Genomic DNA, 12,717 nt, shown 5'->3' with positions numbered 1-12,717 from the left:
CGGTAATAGGCTGACGGCTGTCCACGTTCCAGTCCCCTGCGTGCGGCCGAGGTGGGTGAGTTAAAAGTTTATTTTCTGTATCTTTTGCAACCCGGGCATAGGTATACAGCGTACAGCAGTGGTCTCAAACCTGCGGACCTCCAGCTGTTACAAAACTACAACTCCCAGCATGCCCGGAAACGGCTGTCCGGGCATGCTGGGAGTTGTAGTTTTGCAACAGCTGGAGGTCTCCAGGTTGGAGACCACTAGCGTACAGTATAGAGTTCCAGCGCGGTGGCCCCCAACAAAGAGGAGGAGGGCAGTGATTGACATCTGTGCGTAGTACCCCACTGGGCTGATCATTAATTGGGGGGGAGCAGAACAGTGCTGGCGGGTAAATATAGGATTTGTTCCACGATGTGGGCACAGCGCTGCGCTGATAATACATTCCCGAGGGGGAGGGGCCCAACCGGTATTGCGGTATGGGGAAAAATTCATATCGTGCAGCCCAAAAAATTCGGTATTCGTTATGAACCGGTATACCGCCCAGCCCTAACGTGATGTCACGCCACGCCCCCTACATTCATGTCTGTGGGAGGGGGCGTTGCGGCCCTTTTTTTAAAGGTAGCACACAAGGCCTCTTCGTTCCAAGCAAGTTCAGAGGCACGTGTGCGGAACTGAACCGCATAGTCGCCAACGGAGGAGTTCCATTGGCAGCGGTTCAGAAGAGCTGTCTCGGCAGAGGAGGCTCGCGCGGGTTCTTCAAATGCATTGTGGAATTCTGCAAGGAAGGCCGACAGGTTCAAGGGGACCGGATCTCTACGATCCCAGAGAAGAGTAGCCCAGGCTAAAGCTTTTCCAGACAGTAGACTGACCAAACACGCCACTTTAGCACGCTCCGTCAGGAAAAGATCCACCATGAGTTCTAGATAGATAGAACACTGTGTCACAAAGCCTCTACACAGCTTGGGATCTCCGTCATACTTAGAAGGCAAGGACAAACAAAGCTTGGTCCCGGGAGGAGCTGCAGACACAGGAGGAGGCTCAGGAACAGGTAGCTGCTGCTGTTGCTGCTGCTGAGCAGCAAGAAGCTGTTGCACCATGGCTGAGAGTTGATTCAGTTGTTGTGCCTGACAGGCTAACTGCTGAGACTGTTGAGCCCGTGGAAAGATCCGAGACATCTGGCAAAGGCACTAGTGCTGGGCGATATACCGGTTCATACCGAATACCGGTTTTTTTTAAATCTGTACGATATGAATTTTTCCTATACCGCAATACCGGTCGGGCCCTTCCCCCTCTTCGAATGAGTGAATGAATTATCAGCTGAAGCAGGGAACTAATCATATGTGAACCGCGGGCGATGCTCCCCCGTCCTCCTGTGAGCCGCCGATGCTTTAAATGAGTTGCAGGACGGGAAGGTCAGAGAACCGTCAGCGTATCACCTGCCACAGCGATGTCCCGCCTCGGTCGGTGATAGGCTGAGTGCACTGTCATGTAAGGAGTCAGCCGGCTCCTTACATGACATGATAGGCTGAGCACACTGTCATGTAAGGAGCCGGCCGGCTCCTTACATGACAGTGCGCTTAGCCTATTATGTCATGTAACTAGCCGGCTGGCTCCTTACATGACAGTGCGCTCAGCCTATCATGTCATGTAAGGAGCCGGCCGGCTCCTTAATTGACTGTGCGCTCACCATATTGTCACGATTCCGGCTGGCAGGAGGTGGATCCTCTGTGCCAGAGAGGGATTGGCGTGGACCGTGCTAGTGGACCGGTTCTAAGTTACTACTGGTGTTCACCAGAGCCCGCCGCAAAGCGGGATGGTCTTGCTGCGGCGGTAGTAACCAGGTCGTATCCACTAGCAACGGCTCAACCTCTCTGACTGCTGAAGATAGGCGCGGTACAAGGGAGTAGACAAAAGCAAGGTCGGACGTAGCAGAAGGTCGGGGCAGGCAGCAAGGATCGTAGTCAGGGGCAACGGCAGGAGGTCTGGAACACAGGCTAGGAACACACAAGGGAACGCTTTCACTAGGCACAAGGGCAACAAGATCCGGCGAGGGAGTGCAGGGGAAGTGAGGTATACATAGGGAGTGCACAGGTGAAGACACTAATTGGAACCACTGCGCCAATCAGTGGCGCAGTGGCCCTTTAAATCGCAGAGACCCGGCGCGCGCGCGCCCTAGGGAGCGGGGCCGCGCACGCCGGGACAGGACCGAGGGAGAGCGAGTCAGGTACGGAAGCCGGTGCCACCCGTATCGCGAATCGCATCCCGGCTGGAGGCGGTATCGCAGCGCACCCGGTCAGTGGATCTGACCGGGGCGCTGCCGTAGCGAGGATGTTGCGAGCGCTCCGGGGAGGAGCGGGGACCCGGAGCGCTCGGCGTAACAGTACCCCCCCCTTGGGTCTCCCCCTCTTCTTAGAGCCTGAGAACCTGAGGACCAGACTTTTATCTAGGATATTGTCCTCAGGTTCCCAGAATCTCTCTTCAGGACCACAGCCCTCCCAGTCCACTAAAAAAAAAGTTTTTCCTCTGACCTTTTTGGAGGCCAGTATCTCCTTTACGGTGAAGATGTCTGAAGAACCGGAGACAGGAGTAGGAGAAATAAGTTTGGGAGAGAAGCGGTTGATGATGAGTGGTTTAAGAAGAGAGACATGAAAGGCATTAGGGATACGAAGAGAAGGAGGAAGAAGAAGTTTGTAAGAGACAGGATTAATTTGGCACAAGATTTTGAAAGGACCAAGATAGCGTGGTCCCAATTTGTAGCTGGGAACACGGAAGCGGACATATTTAGCGGAGAGCCATACCTTGTCTCCGGGAGAAAAAATGGGGGGAGCTCTTCTTTTCTTATCAGCAAACTTCTTCATGCGTGATGAAGCCTGTAAGAGAGAATTTTGGGTCTCTTTCCATATGGTGGAAAGATCACGAGTTATTTCATCCACAGCGGGCAAACCAGAGGGCAAGGGAGTAGGGAGGGGGGGAAGAGGGTGACGGCCGTACACCACGAAAAATGGGGATTTGGAAGAAGATTCAGAGACTCTGAAGTTGTACGAGAATTCGGCCCATGGAAGAAGATCTGCCCAGTCATCCTGGCGGGAGGAAACAAAATGCCGTAAATAATCACCCAGGACCTGGTTAATTCTTTCTACTTGCCCATTGGATTGAGGATGATAAGCAGAAGAAAAGTTTAATTTAATCTTGAGTTGTTTACAGAGAGCCCTCCAGAATTTTGACACGAATTGGACGCCTCTATCCGAGACGATCTGCGTGGGCAACCCGTGAAGACGAAAAATGTGTACAAAAAATTGTTTTGCCAACTGAGGCGCTGAAGGAAGACCAGGAAGAGGAATAAAATGTGCCATCTTGGAAAATCGATCAACGACCACCCAAACAACAGTGTTGCCACGGGATGGGGGTAAGTCTGTAATAAAGTCCATACCAATCAGAGACCAAGGCTGTTCGGGGACAGGCAGAGGATGAAGAAGACCAGCAGGCTTCTGGCGAGGAGTCTTATCCCGGGCACAGACAGTGCAGGCCCGCACAAAATCAACAACATCCGTTTCCAGAGTCGGCCACCAATAGAAACGAGAGATAAGTTGCAAGGATTTCTTGATGCCCGCATGGCCTGCGAGATGGGAGGAGTGACCCCATTTGAGGATTCCGAGGCGTTGGCGTGGAGAGACGAAGGTCTTCCCTGGAGGAGTTTGCCTGATGGAGGCTGGAGAAGTGGAGATCAGGCAGTCAGGAGGAATGATGTGTTGCGGAGAGAGCTCTACTTCCGAGGCATCCGAGGAACGAGAGAGAGCATCGGCCCTAATGTTCTTATCGGCAGGGCGAAAGTGAATTTCAAAATTAAACCGGGCAAAGAACAGAGACCACCTGGCCTGGCGAGGGTTCAGCCGTTGGGCAGACTGGAGATAGGAGAGATTCTTGTGATCGGTGTAAATAATAACTGGAAATTTTGATCCCTCCAGCAGATGCCTCCATTCCTCAAGTGCTAATTTAATGGCCAGTAGCTCTCGATCCCCGATGGAGTAGTTCCTCTCCGCCGGAGAGAAGGTCCTAGAAAAGAAACCACAAGTAACAGCATGCCCAGAAGAATTTTTTTGTAGAAGAACCGCTCCAGCTCCTACTGAGGAGGCATCAACCTCCAATAGGAAGGGTTTAGATGGGTCAGGTCTGGAGAGCAGGGGAGCAGAAGAAAAGGCAGACTTGAGCCGTTTAAAGGCGTCTTCCGCTTGAGGAGGCCATGACTTAGGATTGGCATTCTTCTTGGTTAAAGCCACGATAGGAGCCACAATGGTGGAAAAATGTGGAATAAATTGTCTGTAATAATTGGCGAACCCCAAAAAACGTTGGATAGCACGGAGTCCGGAGGGGCGTGGCCAATCTAAGACGGCAGAGAGTTTGTCTGGGTCCATTTGTAGTCCCTGGCCAGAGACCAAGTATCCTAGGAAAGGAAGAGATTGACATTCAAACAGACATTTCTCCATCTTGGCATAAAGTTGATTGTCACGAAGTCTCTGAAGAACCATGCGGACATGCTGGCGGTGTTCTTCTAGGTTGGCAGAAAAAATCAGAATATCGTCCAGATACACAACAACACATGAATATAAGAGATCACGAAAAATTTCATTAACAAAGTCTTGGAACACGGCAGGGGCGTTGCACAGGCCAAAGGGCATGACCAGATACTCAAAGTGTCCATCTCTAGTGTTAAATGCCGTTTTCCATTCGTCCCCCTCCCTGATGCGGATGAGATTATAAGCACCTCTTAAGTCCAGTTTGGTAAAGATGTGGGCACCTTGGAGGCGATCAAAGAGTTCAGAGATAAGAGGTAGAGGGTAGCGGTTCTTTACCGTGATTTTATTAAGTCCGCGGTAGTCAATGCAAGGACGTAGGGAGCCATCTTTCTTGGACACAAAGAAAAATCCGGCTCCGGCAGGAGAGGAGGATTTGCGGATAAACCCCTTTTTTAAATTTTCCTGGATGTACTCGGACATAGCAAGAGTCTCTGGGGCGGACAGAGGATAAATTCTGCCCCGGGGTGGAGTAGTGCCCGGGAGGAGGTCAATAGGACAGTCATAAGGCCTGTGAGGAGGTAGAGTCTCAGCTTGTTTCTTGCAAAATACGTCAGCATAGTCCATATAGGCCTTAGGGAGACCGGTTACAGGGGGAACCACAGGGTCACGGCAGGGAGTACTGGGAACCGGTTTAAGGCAGTCCTTGAAACAAGAGGTACCCCAGCTCTTGATCTCCCCTGTGGACCAATCCAGGGTTGGGGAATGGCGTTGAAGCCACGGTAGTCCAAGGAGAATTTCGGAAGTGCAATTGGGGAGGACCAAAAACTCAATTTTTTCATGATGAGGTCCGATGCACATTAGGAGGGGCTCCGTGCGGTAACGTATGGTACAGTCCAATCTTTCATTGTTAACACAATTGATGTAGAGGGGTCTGGCGAGACTGGTCACTGGGATGTTGAACCTGTTGATGAGAGAGGCCAAAATAAAGTTTCCTGCAGATCCGGAATCCAAGAAGGCCATAGTAGAGAAGGAGAAGGTAGATGCAGATATCCGCACAGGCACAGTAAGACGTGGAGAAGCAGAGTTGACAACAAGGACTGTCTCACCTTTGTGCGGAGTCAGCGTGCGTCTTTCCAGGCGGGGAGGACGGATAGGACAATCCTTCAGGAAGTGTTCGGTACCGGCACAGTACAGGCAGAGATTCTCCATGCGGCGTCGTGTCCTCTCTTGAGGTGTCAGGCGAGACCGGTCAACTTGCATAGCCTCCACGGCGGGAGGCACAGGAACGGATTGCAGAGGACCAGAGGAGAGAGGAGCCGGGGAGAAAAAACGCCTCGTGCGAACAAAGTCCATATCCTGGCGGAGCTCCTGACGCCTTTCGGAAAAACGCATGTCAATGCGAGTGGCAAGATGAATGAGTTCATGTAGATTAGCAGGAATTTCTCGTGCGGCCAGAACATCTTTAATGTTGCTGGATAGGCCTTTTTTAAAGGTCGCGCAGAGGGCCTCATTATTCCAGGATAGTTCAGAAGCAAGAGTACGGAATTGTATGGCGTACTCGCCAACGGAAGAATTACCCTGGACAAGGTTCAGCAGGGCAGTCTCAGCAGAAGAGGCTCGGGGAGGTTCCTCAAAGACACTACGAATTTCCGAGAAGAAGGAGTGTATAGAGGCAGTGACGGGGTCATTGCGGTCCCAGAGCGGTGTGGCCCATGACAGAGCTTTTCCAGACAGAAGGCTGACTACGAAAGCCACCTTAGACCTTTCAGTAGGAAACTGGTCCGACATCATCTCCAAGTGCAGGGAACATTGTGAAAGAAAGCCACGGCAAAACTTAGAGTCCCCATCAAATTTATCCGGCAAGGATAGTCGTAGGCCTGAAGCGGCCACTCGCTGCGGAGGAGGTGCAGGAGCTGGCGGAGGAGATGATTGCTGAAGCTGTGGTAGTAGCTGCTGTAGCATCACGGTCAGTTGAGACAGCTGGTGGCCTTGTTGCGCTATCTGTTGTGACTGCTGGGCGACCACCGTGGTGAGGTCGGCGACAACTGGCAGAGGTACTTCAGCGGGATCCATGGCCGGATCTACTGTCACGATGCCGGCTGGCAGGAGGTGGATCCTCTGTGCCAGAGAGGGATTGGCGTGGACCGTGCTAGTGGACCGGTTCTAAGTTACTACTGGTGTTCACCAGAGCCCGCCGCAAAGCGGGATGGTCTTGCTGCGGCGGTAGTAACCAGGTCGTATCCACTAGCAACGGCTCAACCTCTCTGACTGCTGAAGATAGGCGCGGTACAAGGGAGTAGACAAAAGCAAGGTCGGACGTAGCAGAAGGTCGGGGCAGGCAGCAAGGATCGTAGTCAGGGGCAACGGCAGGAGGTCTGGAACACAGGCTAGGAACACACAAGGGAACGCTTTCACTAGGCACAAGGGCAACAAGATCCGGCGAGGGAGTGCAGGGGAAGTGAGGTATACATAGGGATTGCACAGGTGAAGACACTAATTGGAACCACTGCGCCAATCAGTGGCGCAGTGGCCCTTTAAATCGCAGAGACCCGGCGCGCGCGCGCCCTAGGGAGCGGGGCCGCGCGCGCCGGGACAGGACCGAGGGAGAGCGAGTCAGGTACGGAAGCCGGGATGCGCATCGCGAGCGGGCGCCACCCGTATCGCGAATCGCATCCCGGCTGGAGGCGGTATCGCAGCGCACCCGGTCAGTGGATCTGACCGGGGCGCTGCCGTAGCGAGGATGTTGCGAGCGCTCCGGGGAGGAGCGGGGACCCGGAGCGCTCGGCGTAACACCTATCACCGGCCGAGGTGGGACATCGCTGCGGCCGGTGATACGCTGACGGCTCTGTGACCTTCCCGTCCCCAGGAAGCAGCATGGAGAACAGTGAGGCCGATACCGGAACAACGGGGGAATGTAGAAAGGCGAGTCAAAGTTTATTTTGTTTATTTTTGCAGCCCGGGCACAGGAATATGTAAAATTAATCAGTACAGATGTCCTTAATTAATCATTTCCAGAGCCGCGGCACGTAACTAATTCATTTAAAGCACCGGCAGCTCACAGGAGGACCGGGGGGGAGCAGCGTTCGCGGGTCACAAATTATTAGTTCTCCTACGTGGGGGGAATGAATACCGTTAAATACCATGGAACCGCCATAACTTACAAAAATACAGTGATATGCATTTTTGGTCATACCGCCCAGCACTAAAAGGCACCACAGTGGGATCCATGGCGGATCTTACTGTAACGGGTCACGGCAGGTGGTGGATCCTCCGGGCCTGTGTGGATGATGATGTGAGCTGTGCCAGGGAGCGGAGTCTAAGGTGCTGCTGGTTTTCACCAGAGCCCGCCGCAAAGCAGGATGGTCTTGCTGCGGCAAGCGGCACCCAGGTCGCTACCTCTGGCACGACTCGTCCACACAGGTTGCTGGGATGTAGCGTGGCACAAAAGGAAACTGGCAAGACGTGGTCAAGGTATCAGAAGGTCAGGGCAGACGGCACTCTGTCTGGCCAGAGTGCAGATGTTACAGTCTGGTGGTCTGACAGATATGTAGCTGAAGATTCCCAGTTACAAACTGGGTCCTCGGTTCCTGGGTCCTAAAGTCCTGCATCGTATTAACCCGGTTTCGTACAAGCTCTGCCTGCTATCTTCCCTTCCCATCCTGAACTCCTTTCTCGTCTCTCTCCTGAACTCGGCCGGCGATAGGCTGAGCGGCAGTGTGACGTTTTCGGCCCCGGCCGCAGGTGCCGGTGTAGTGAAGAATTTTGTGTCCTGAAGAGTTTTCACACTGCCGCTCAGCCTATCGCCGGCCGAGTCGGACTGCGCTGCGGCTGGTGATTGGCTGATTCATCCGACCACTGGCAACCAGGAAGTGGATTGCGGCGGAGACCGGAGCCGGTTACCGGAGGCCCCGGGGGAGCGGAGGAAGGTATGTACATCTTTATTTTTTTACTGCCGGCACTATGGGGTACAATTTTTATGGTCTGGAGTTCTCCTTTAAGCCTTTAATTCTCAACTGTTTCTCCCAGGGGGATGTCTCTTCTACTCCCGTGATCGGTTCAGCTAACATTTTTGAGGTAATGGAGATTCTGGGTACCAAGACTGTCAGGGGAAAACGGTTCTTTTTGGTAGACTGGAAGGGGTTCAGACCTGAGGAGAGGTCCTGGGAATCATAAGTGAATATCCTGGAAAGGGATCTGGTGCATAGGTTCCTGCGGCTTAAAAAGAGGGGGAGACCTAAGGGGGGGTACTGTTACAAGTGGCTCCACTGCCAGACATGCTGGCCATGGGCGCACTTCTACGCCGCCGCCCCGTGCTGTTTCCGGCACGGGCGGCACTGCTGTCCCCTTACAGGGCTCTGCCCGCAGCCTCCCGGCCGGCACGCTCCCTGCAGCATTCCCTGCTCCACTATGCTATCTCACTGCCGGCATGTGCGTACCCGCTTCCTAGGGCGCGCGCACCAACTCTCAGATTTAAAGTTCCAGTGCACCAATAATTGGGTGCTGACCCTGTAAGTAATTCTCACTTCTCATTGACCCCTGCTGGATCTTTGTGCCTCCCAGCCTTAGAGAAAGCGTTCCCAGTTGTGTCTGTTTTACTGTGCACCAGTGCTACGTTTCCTGACCACTAAATCTTGCCCCCTGACCTACCTGCCAGTCCCCGACTCTGAGCTTGCCTTACGAATCTGTACCTCGCCACATCGCGCCAGGGGTAGCGACCTGGGCATTTGCCTGCCGCAGCAAGTCCATCCCGCTTTGCGGCGAGCTCTGGTGAAAACCAGCAGCTCCTTAGACTCCACTCCTTGGTGCGGCTATCATCATTGTCCACAGCGGTACAGCGGATCCACTACCCCATCGGTGACATATCTTTTATGTTTCTCAATCTTTCTAGACTATTCCTAAGCCAATACTCAAAAAAAAAATAATACTGTACAATACAATTGCATTGAAACTTACAGTGATATGATTCAATATCATTTACATGGACAATGACTGGAGGAGAGCTGGGGCTCCATACAGGTAAAAGTGTTATGACTATTAGAAGGCGAGAAGGAAAGAACGAAAGTGCAAACATGACATGCCTGCATCCTTAGAAGGGTACTCCACTGGAAAAATCTGATGCCAGAAAGTTAAACAGATTTGTAAATTAAGTATAAAAGAGATTTCTCATTCCTCAGCATACCAACGATTGAAAAATAGATATATATGGTGGATTGTCTGTTCACACCAGGAAAAATATGTGAGACTCTAGACCAGTATCGTAAATCTATATACAGTAGTTTATTCTGAAATGTTAAACAGCATAATAAGGTATAAAATATATTAGCACAAACCGCAGGGCCCAACGGTTGTGAATAAAATAAATATAAAATATAATAATCACTGGATACCCCAAATATGCAAATGAAAATATCAAATGATATCTAAAGACATCCAATGATGTCAATTTACCTTATTCATACTCAACATATGGCATAAGAGAGTAATATTAAATATCTAGTTTCATCATAAATCCTGTAGGGAGGAAAAATAGCAGCAACAGTATATATCTTTAGGATGCAAAGTTCAGTAATTGGATGTGCAGTTTTAGTTGCTAAAATCTCATGCAGATGCTCCGTATATCCTGAAACAATACATATAACAGAAGTCCTGAAATAATGAAACAATATGTTGTTCAGCAGCTGTATTATCACAGTCTCATATGACTAATGAGCACTTGTGCCTATTGAATTATATGAAAAAGAGGCCTATAGACAGCTGAGGGATTCTATATGCTCCACTCAGTAAATTTCAGGGGGAACTGTTTTCTATTTTATCACAGGCAACAAACAAAGACACTATCACCTCACAACAACAAACGTACCTAATGATTCAAAGTCCCATGATTCCTACCTTATATCTACTCCCTAAAGTCCACAATCAGGCCACTAATCCACCAGGTAGGCCAATCACGTTGAAACGTTATAATATGTGGAAACCTATTTGTAAACTAATAGACCATGTCCTGAGACCGCAGGTTGAGACGTTACCCTCCTATATTAAAGACACCACAGATACCCTACGAAGAATGGAAGATATACAATTAGATGACGACATGTGCATAGTTACAAACGACGTGGAGTCCTTGTATACATCAATCCGACGGCAAGATGGACTTCGGGAAGTTTGAGAATTCCTTAGGATGTCAGAAATTGACAAGGATATAGGTGAGTTAATCACTGAATCCTCAATTTTGCCTTCACTCACAATATTTTCCTGTTTAAAGTGATTTATTATTTACAATTGCAAGGAACTGCGATGGGCGTGGCTTGCACGCCATCGTATGCCAATCTCTTTTTAGGGGCATGGGAAAGGACAATGGGGGACATTTATCAATGTTTGCTTATGTATTCCTTTTTTTTAGTTATTTTTTTCTTACAATTTTTTTGCTTATCTGCGACTTATTTATCAACTGCTTTCAGCCTGTTGATAAATTTCTTTCACTTAAGCAATTTTTCTTTTTTTGCTTTGGTAGTGGCTTTTTCTACTCCATGTCTGAGCTGGAGTAAATTTAGTAGCTTTTTTCATGCGATGCGACTGTTTTGCGACTGTCCCACTTGATAAATCTCTGACCACTGCAAGTCAAAAATCACTTTTTGCTTTGGTAATCAAGATTTTTATTTTTTGCTTCGGACACTCAACAAGCAAAAAAAAGTCACAGAAAAAAGAGCGCAGGCGCACGTGCGACAATTTTGCGACAATTTTAAGCAAAAAAAAACCTACTAAATGCTTTGATAAATGTCCCCCAATATTCCTAACGGACCATCCCCCTGACATTGAAAATGTACATGTGGGCTCGGTATATTAACAATGTCATTTTTTTTTAAAGGGCTTTCTGGAGAATCTGCAGATATTTAGGACAACTTTGAACATGAATGACCAGAACATCACACTCACCTACAAAGCAGGTAGAAATCGTATGGATTTTCTGGACATTTCCTTTGGAGTTGACCATAAGGGGTATATACAATCAGATCTCTTTCACAAACCTACTGCCACAAATTTGTTATTACATGCCCAATCGTTACATCCTCAAAATTTGATTAAGGGCATTCCCATGAGTCAATTTATACGACTAAAACGTATCTGCTCGACAGATGAGATGTTTGAGAACCGAGCCATCAAACTTTGGAACAGATTCTCCGAGAGAGGCTACAAGGACAACTGGATTCGCTGGGCCTATTTAAGGGCCAAGCACACCAGTAGGAGAAGTCTACTGCAACCCAGAAATAGGAACAAGAAGGACAACCAGGTAAGATTTATTCTTACCATGCACAGGTACCCCAAGTTAGGGAGAGTTTAACTAAAAATTGGAATATATTACTCTCCGATCCAATATTGAAACTATCTCTTCCCAAACAACCTTCGATGACATTTAGGAGGAGTGCCAACTTGAGAAATATGCTGGTGCATAGTCACCATAAAGGGAAAGAAATCAAAAGTCCTTTTGGTGTTGGCAAACCGAAATGGGGCTTTTACCCATGTGGCAAATGCATTTCCTGCCCCAATATTTGTTCTGATTCCACATTTACCAGCTTTGATGACACTCGTTCTGTTCAGATTCCACATATTATCTCATGCAATACATCTGGGGTTATATATATATATATATATATATATATATATATAAATATATATATACCATGCTACCTGCCCTTGTGGTTATGTCTTTGTAGGCATGACTACACGTGAACTTAAGAAAAGAATCAGAGAACATGTCCTTGGGATCCTATCAGCGAAAAACAAAATGGACCTCACACGTCTGACAACTGTTCCCAGATATTTCAAGATACACCATGACTGTGACCCAAAAGGCCTGAAGGTGAGGGGAATTGATTGTGTATTTGTGGGCATCAGGGGAGGCAATTGGAAATTGAAGCTCGCACAATTTGAAACAAAATGGATCTACCGACTTAAAACATTACAACCGGGCGGTCTAAATGGTCCCGCCAGTTTTGTCCCATTCTTATAAATGCATTTTTCATATTATATTATGATTTTATTTCTTACCCTTTATCCTTTCTCTTTTTTTCTTGTTTTTAGGTCGGCCGAATCCCTCTCCTACACGCTCTGACATTGTTACATGTTTTCTCTGCGTCCTTTGCACATGTCCTTTTCATTTTCCATTCTATGCTTTTAAATGTATGTCCGATTTTTGATATAGATTAAATAAAATCTACCA

General features: G+C 49.1%; 1 long non-coding RNA gene across 9 annotated transcripts in view; it reads left to right on the top strand.

Moving 5' to 3' along the window:
• The window catches only part of LOC130368755 (uncharacterized), a 16,858-nt gene extending 4,141 nt beyond the window's left edge, over positions 1–12,717 (top strand). For 3 of the 9 annotated variants that reach the window (XR_008892555.1, XR_008892553.1, XR_008892554.1), the window contains exons 2-6: positions 10,318–10,702; positions 11,365–11,443; positions 11,633–11,787; positions 12,212–12,357; positions 12,579–12,717. This is a non-coding gene — a long non-coding RNA (uncharacterized LOC130368755). Of the gene's footprint in view, positions 1–10,317; positions 10,703–11,364; positions 11,496–11,632; positions 11,788–12,211; positions 12,358–12,578 lie in introns of all 9 variants that reach the window. The other 6 variants (XR_008892556.1, XR_008892557.1, XR_008892561.1 and 3 more) reach the window with 4 other exon arrangements.

The sequence above is a fragment of the Hyla sarda genome, chromosome 4 (genome assembly GCF_029499605.1).
Source record: "Hyla sarda isolate aHylSar1 chromosome 4, aHylSar1.hap1, whole genome shotgun sequence".
Classification (NCBI taxonomy): Eukaryota; Metazoa; Chordata; class Amphibia; order Anura; family Hylidae; genus Hyla; species Hyla sarda.
The sequence above is the reverse complement of the archived record's forward strand: the minus strand, read 5'-3'. Positions and strand labels throughout refer to the sequence as shown.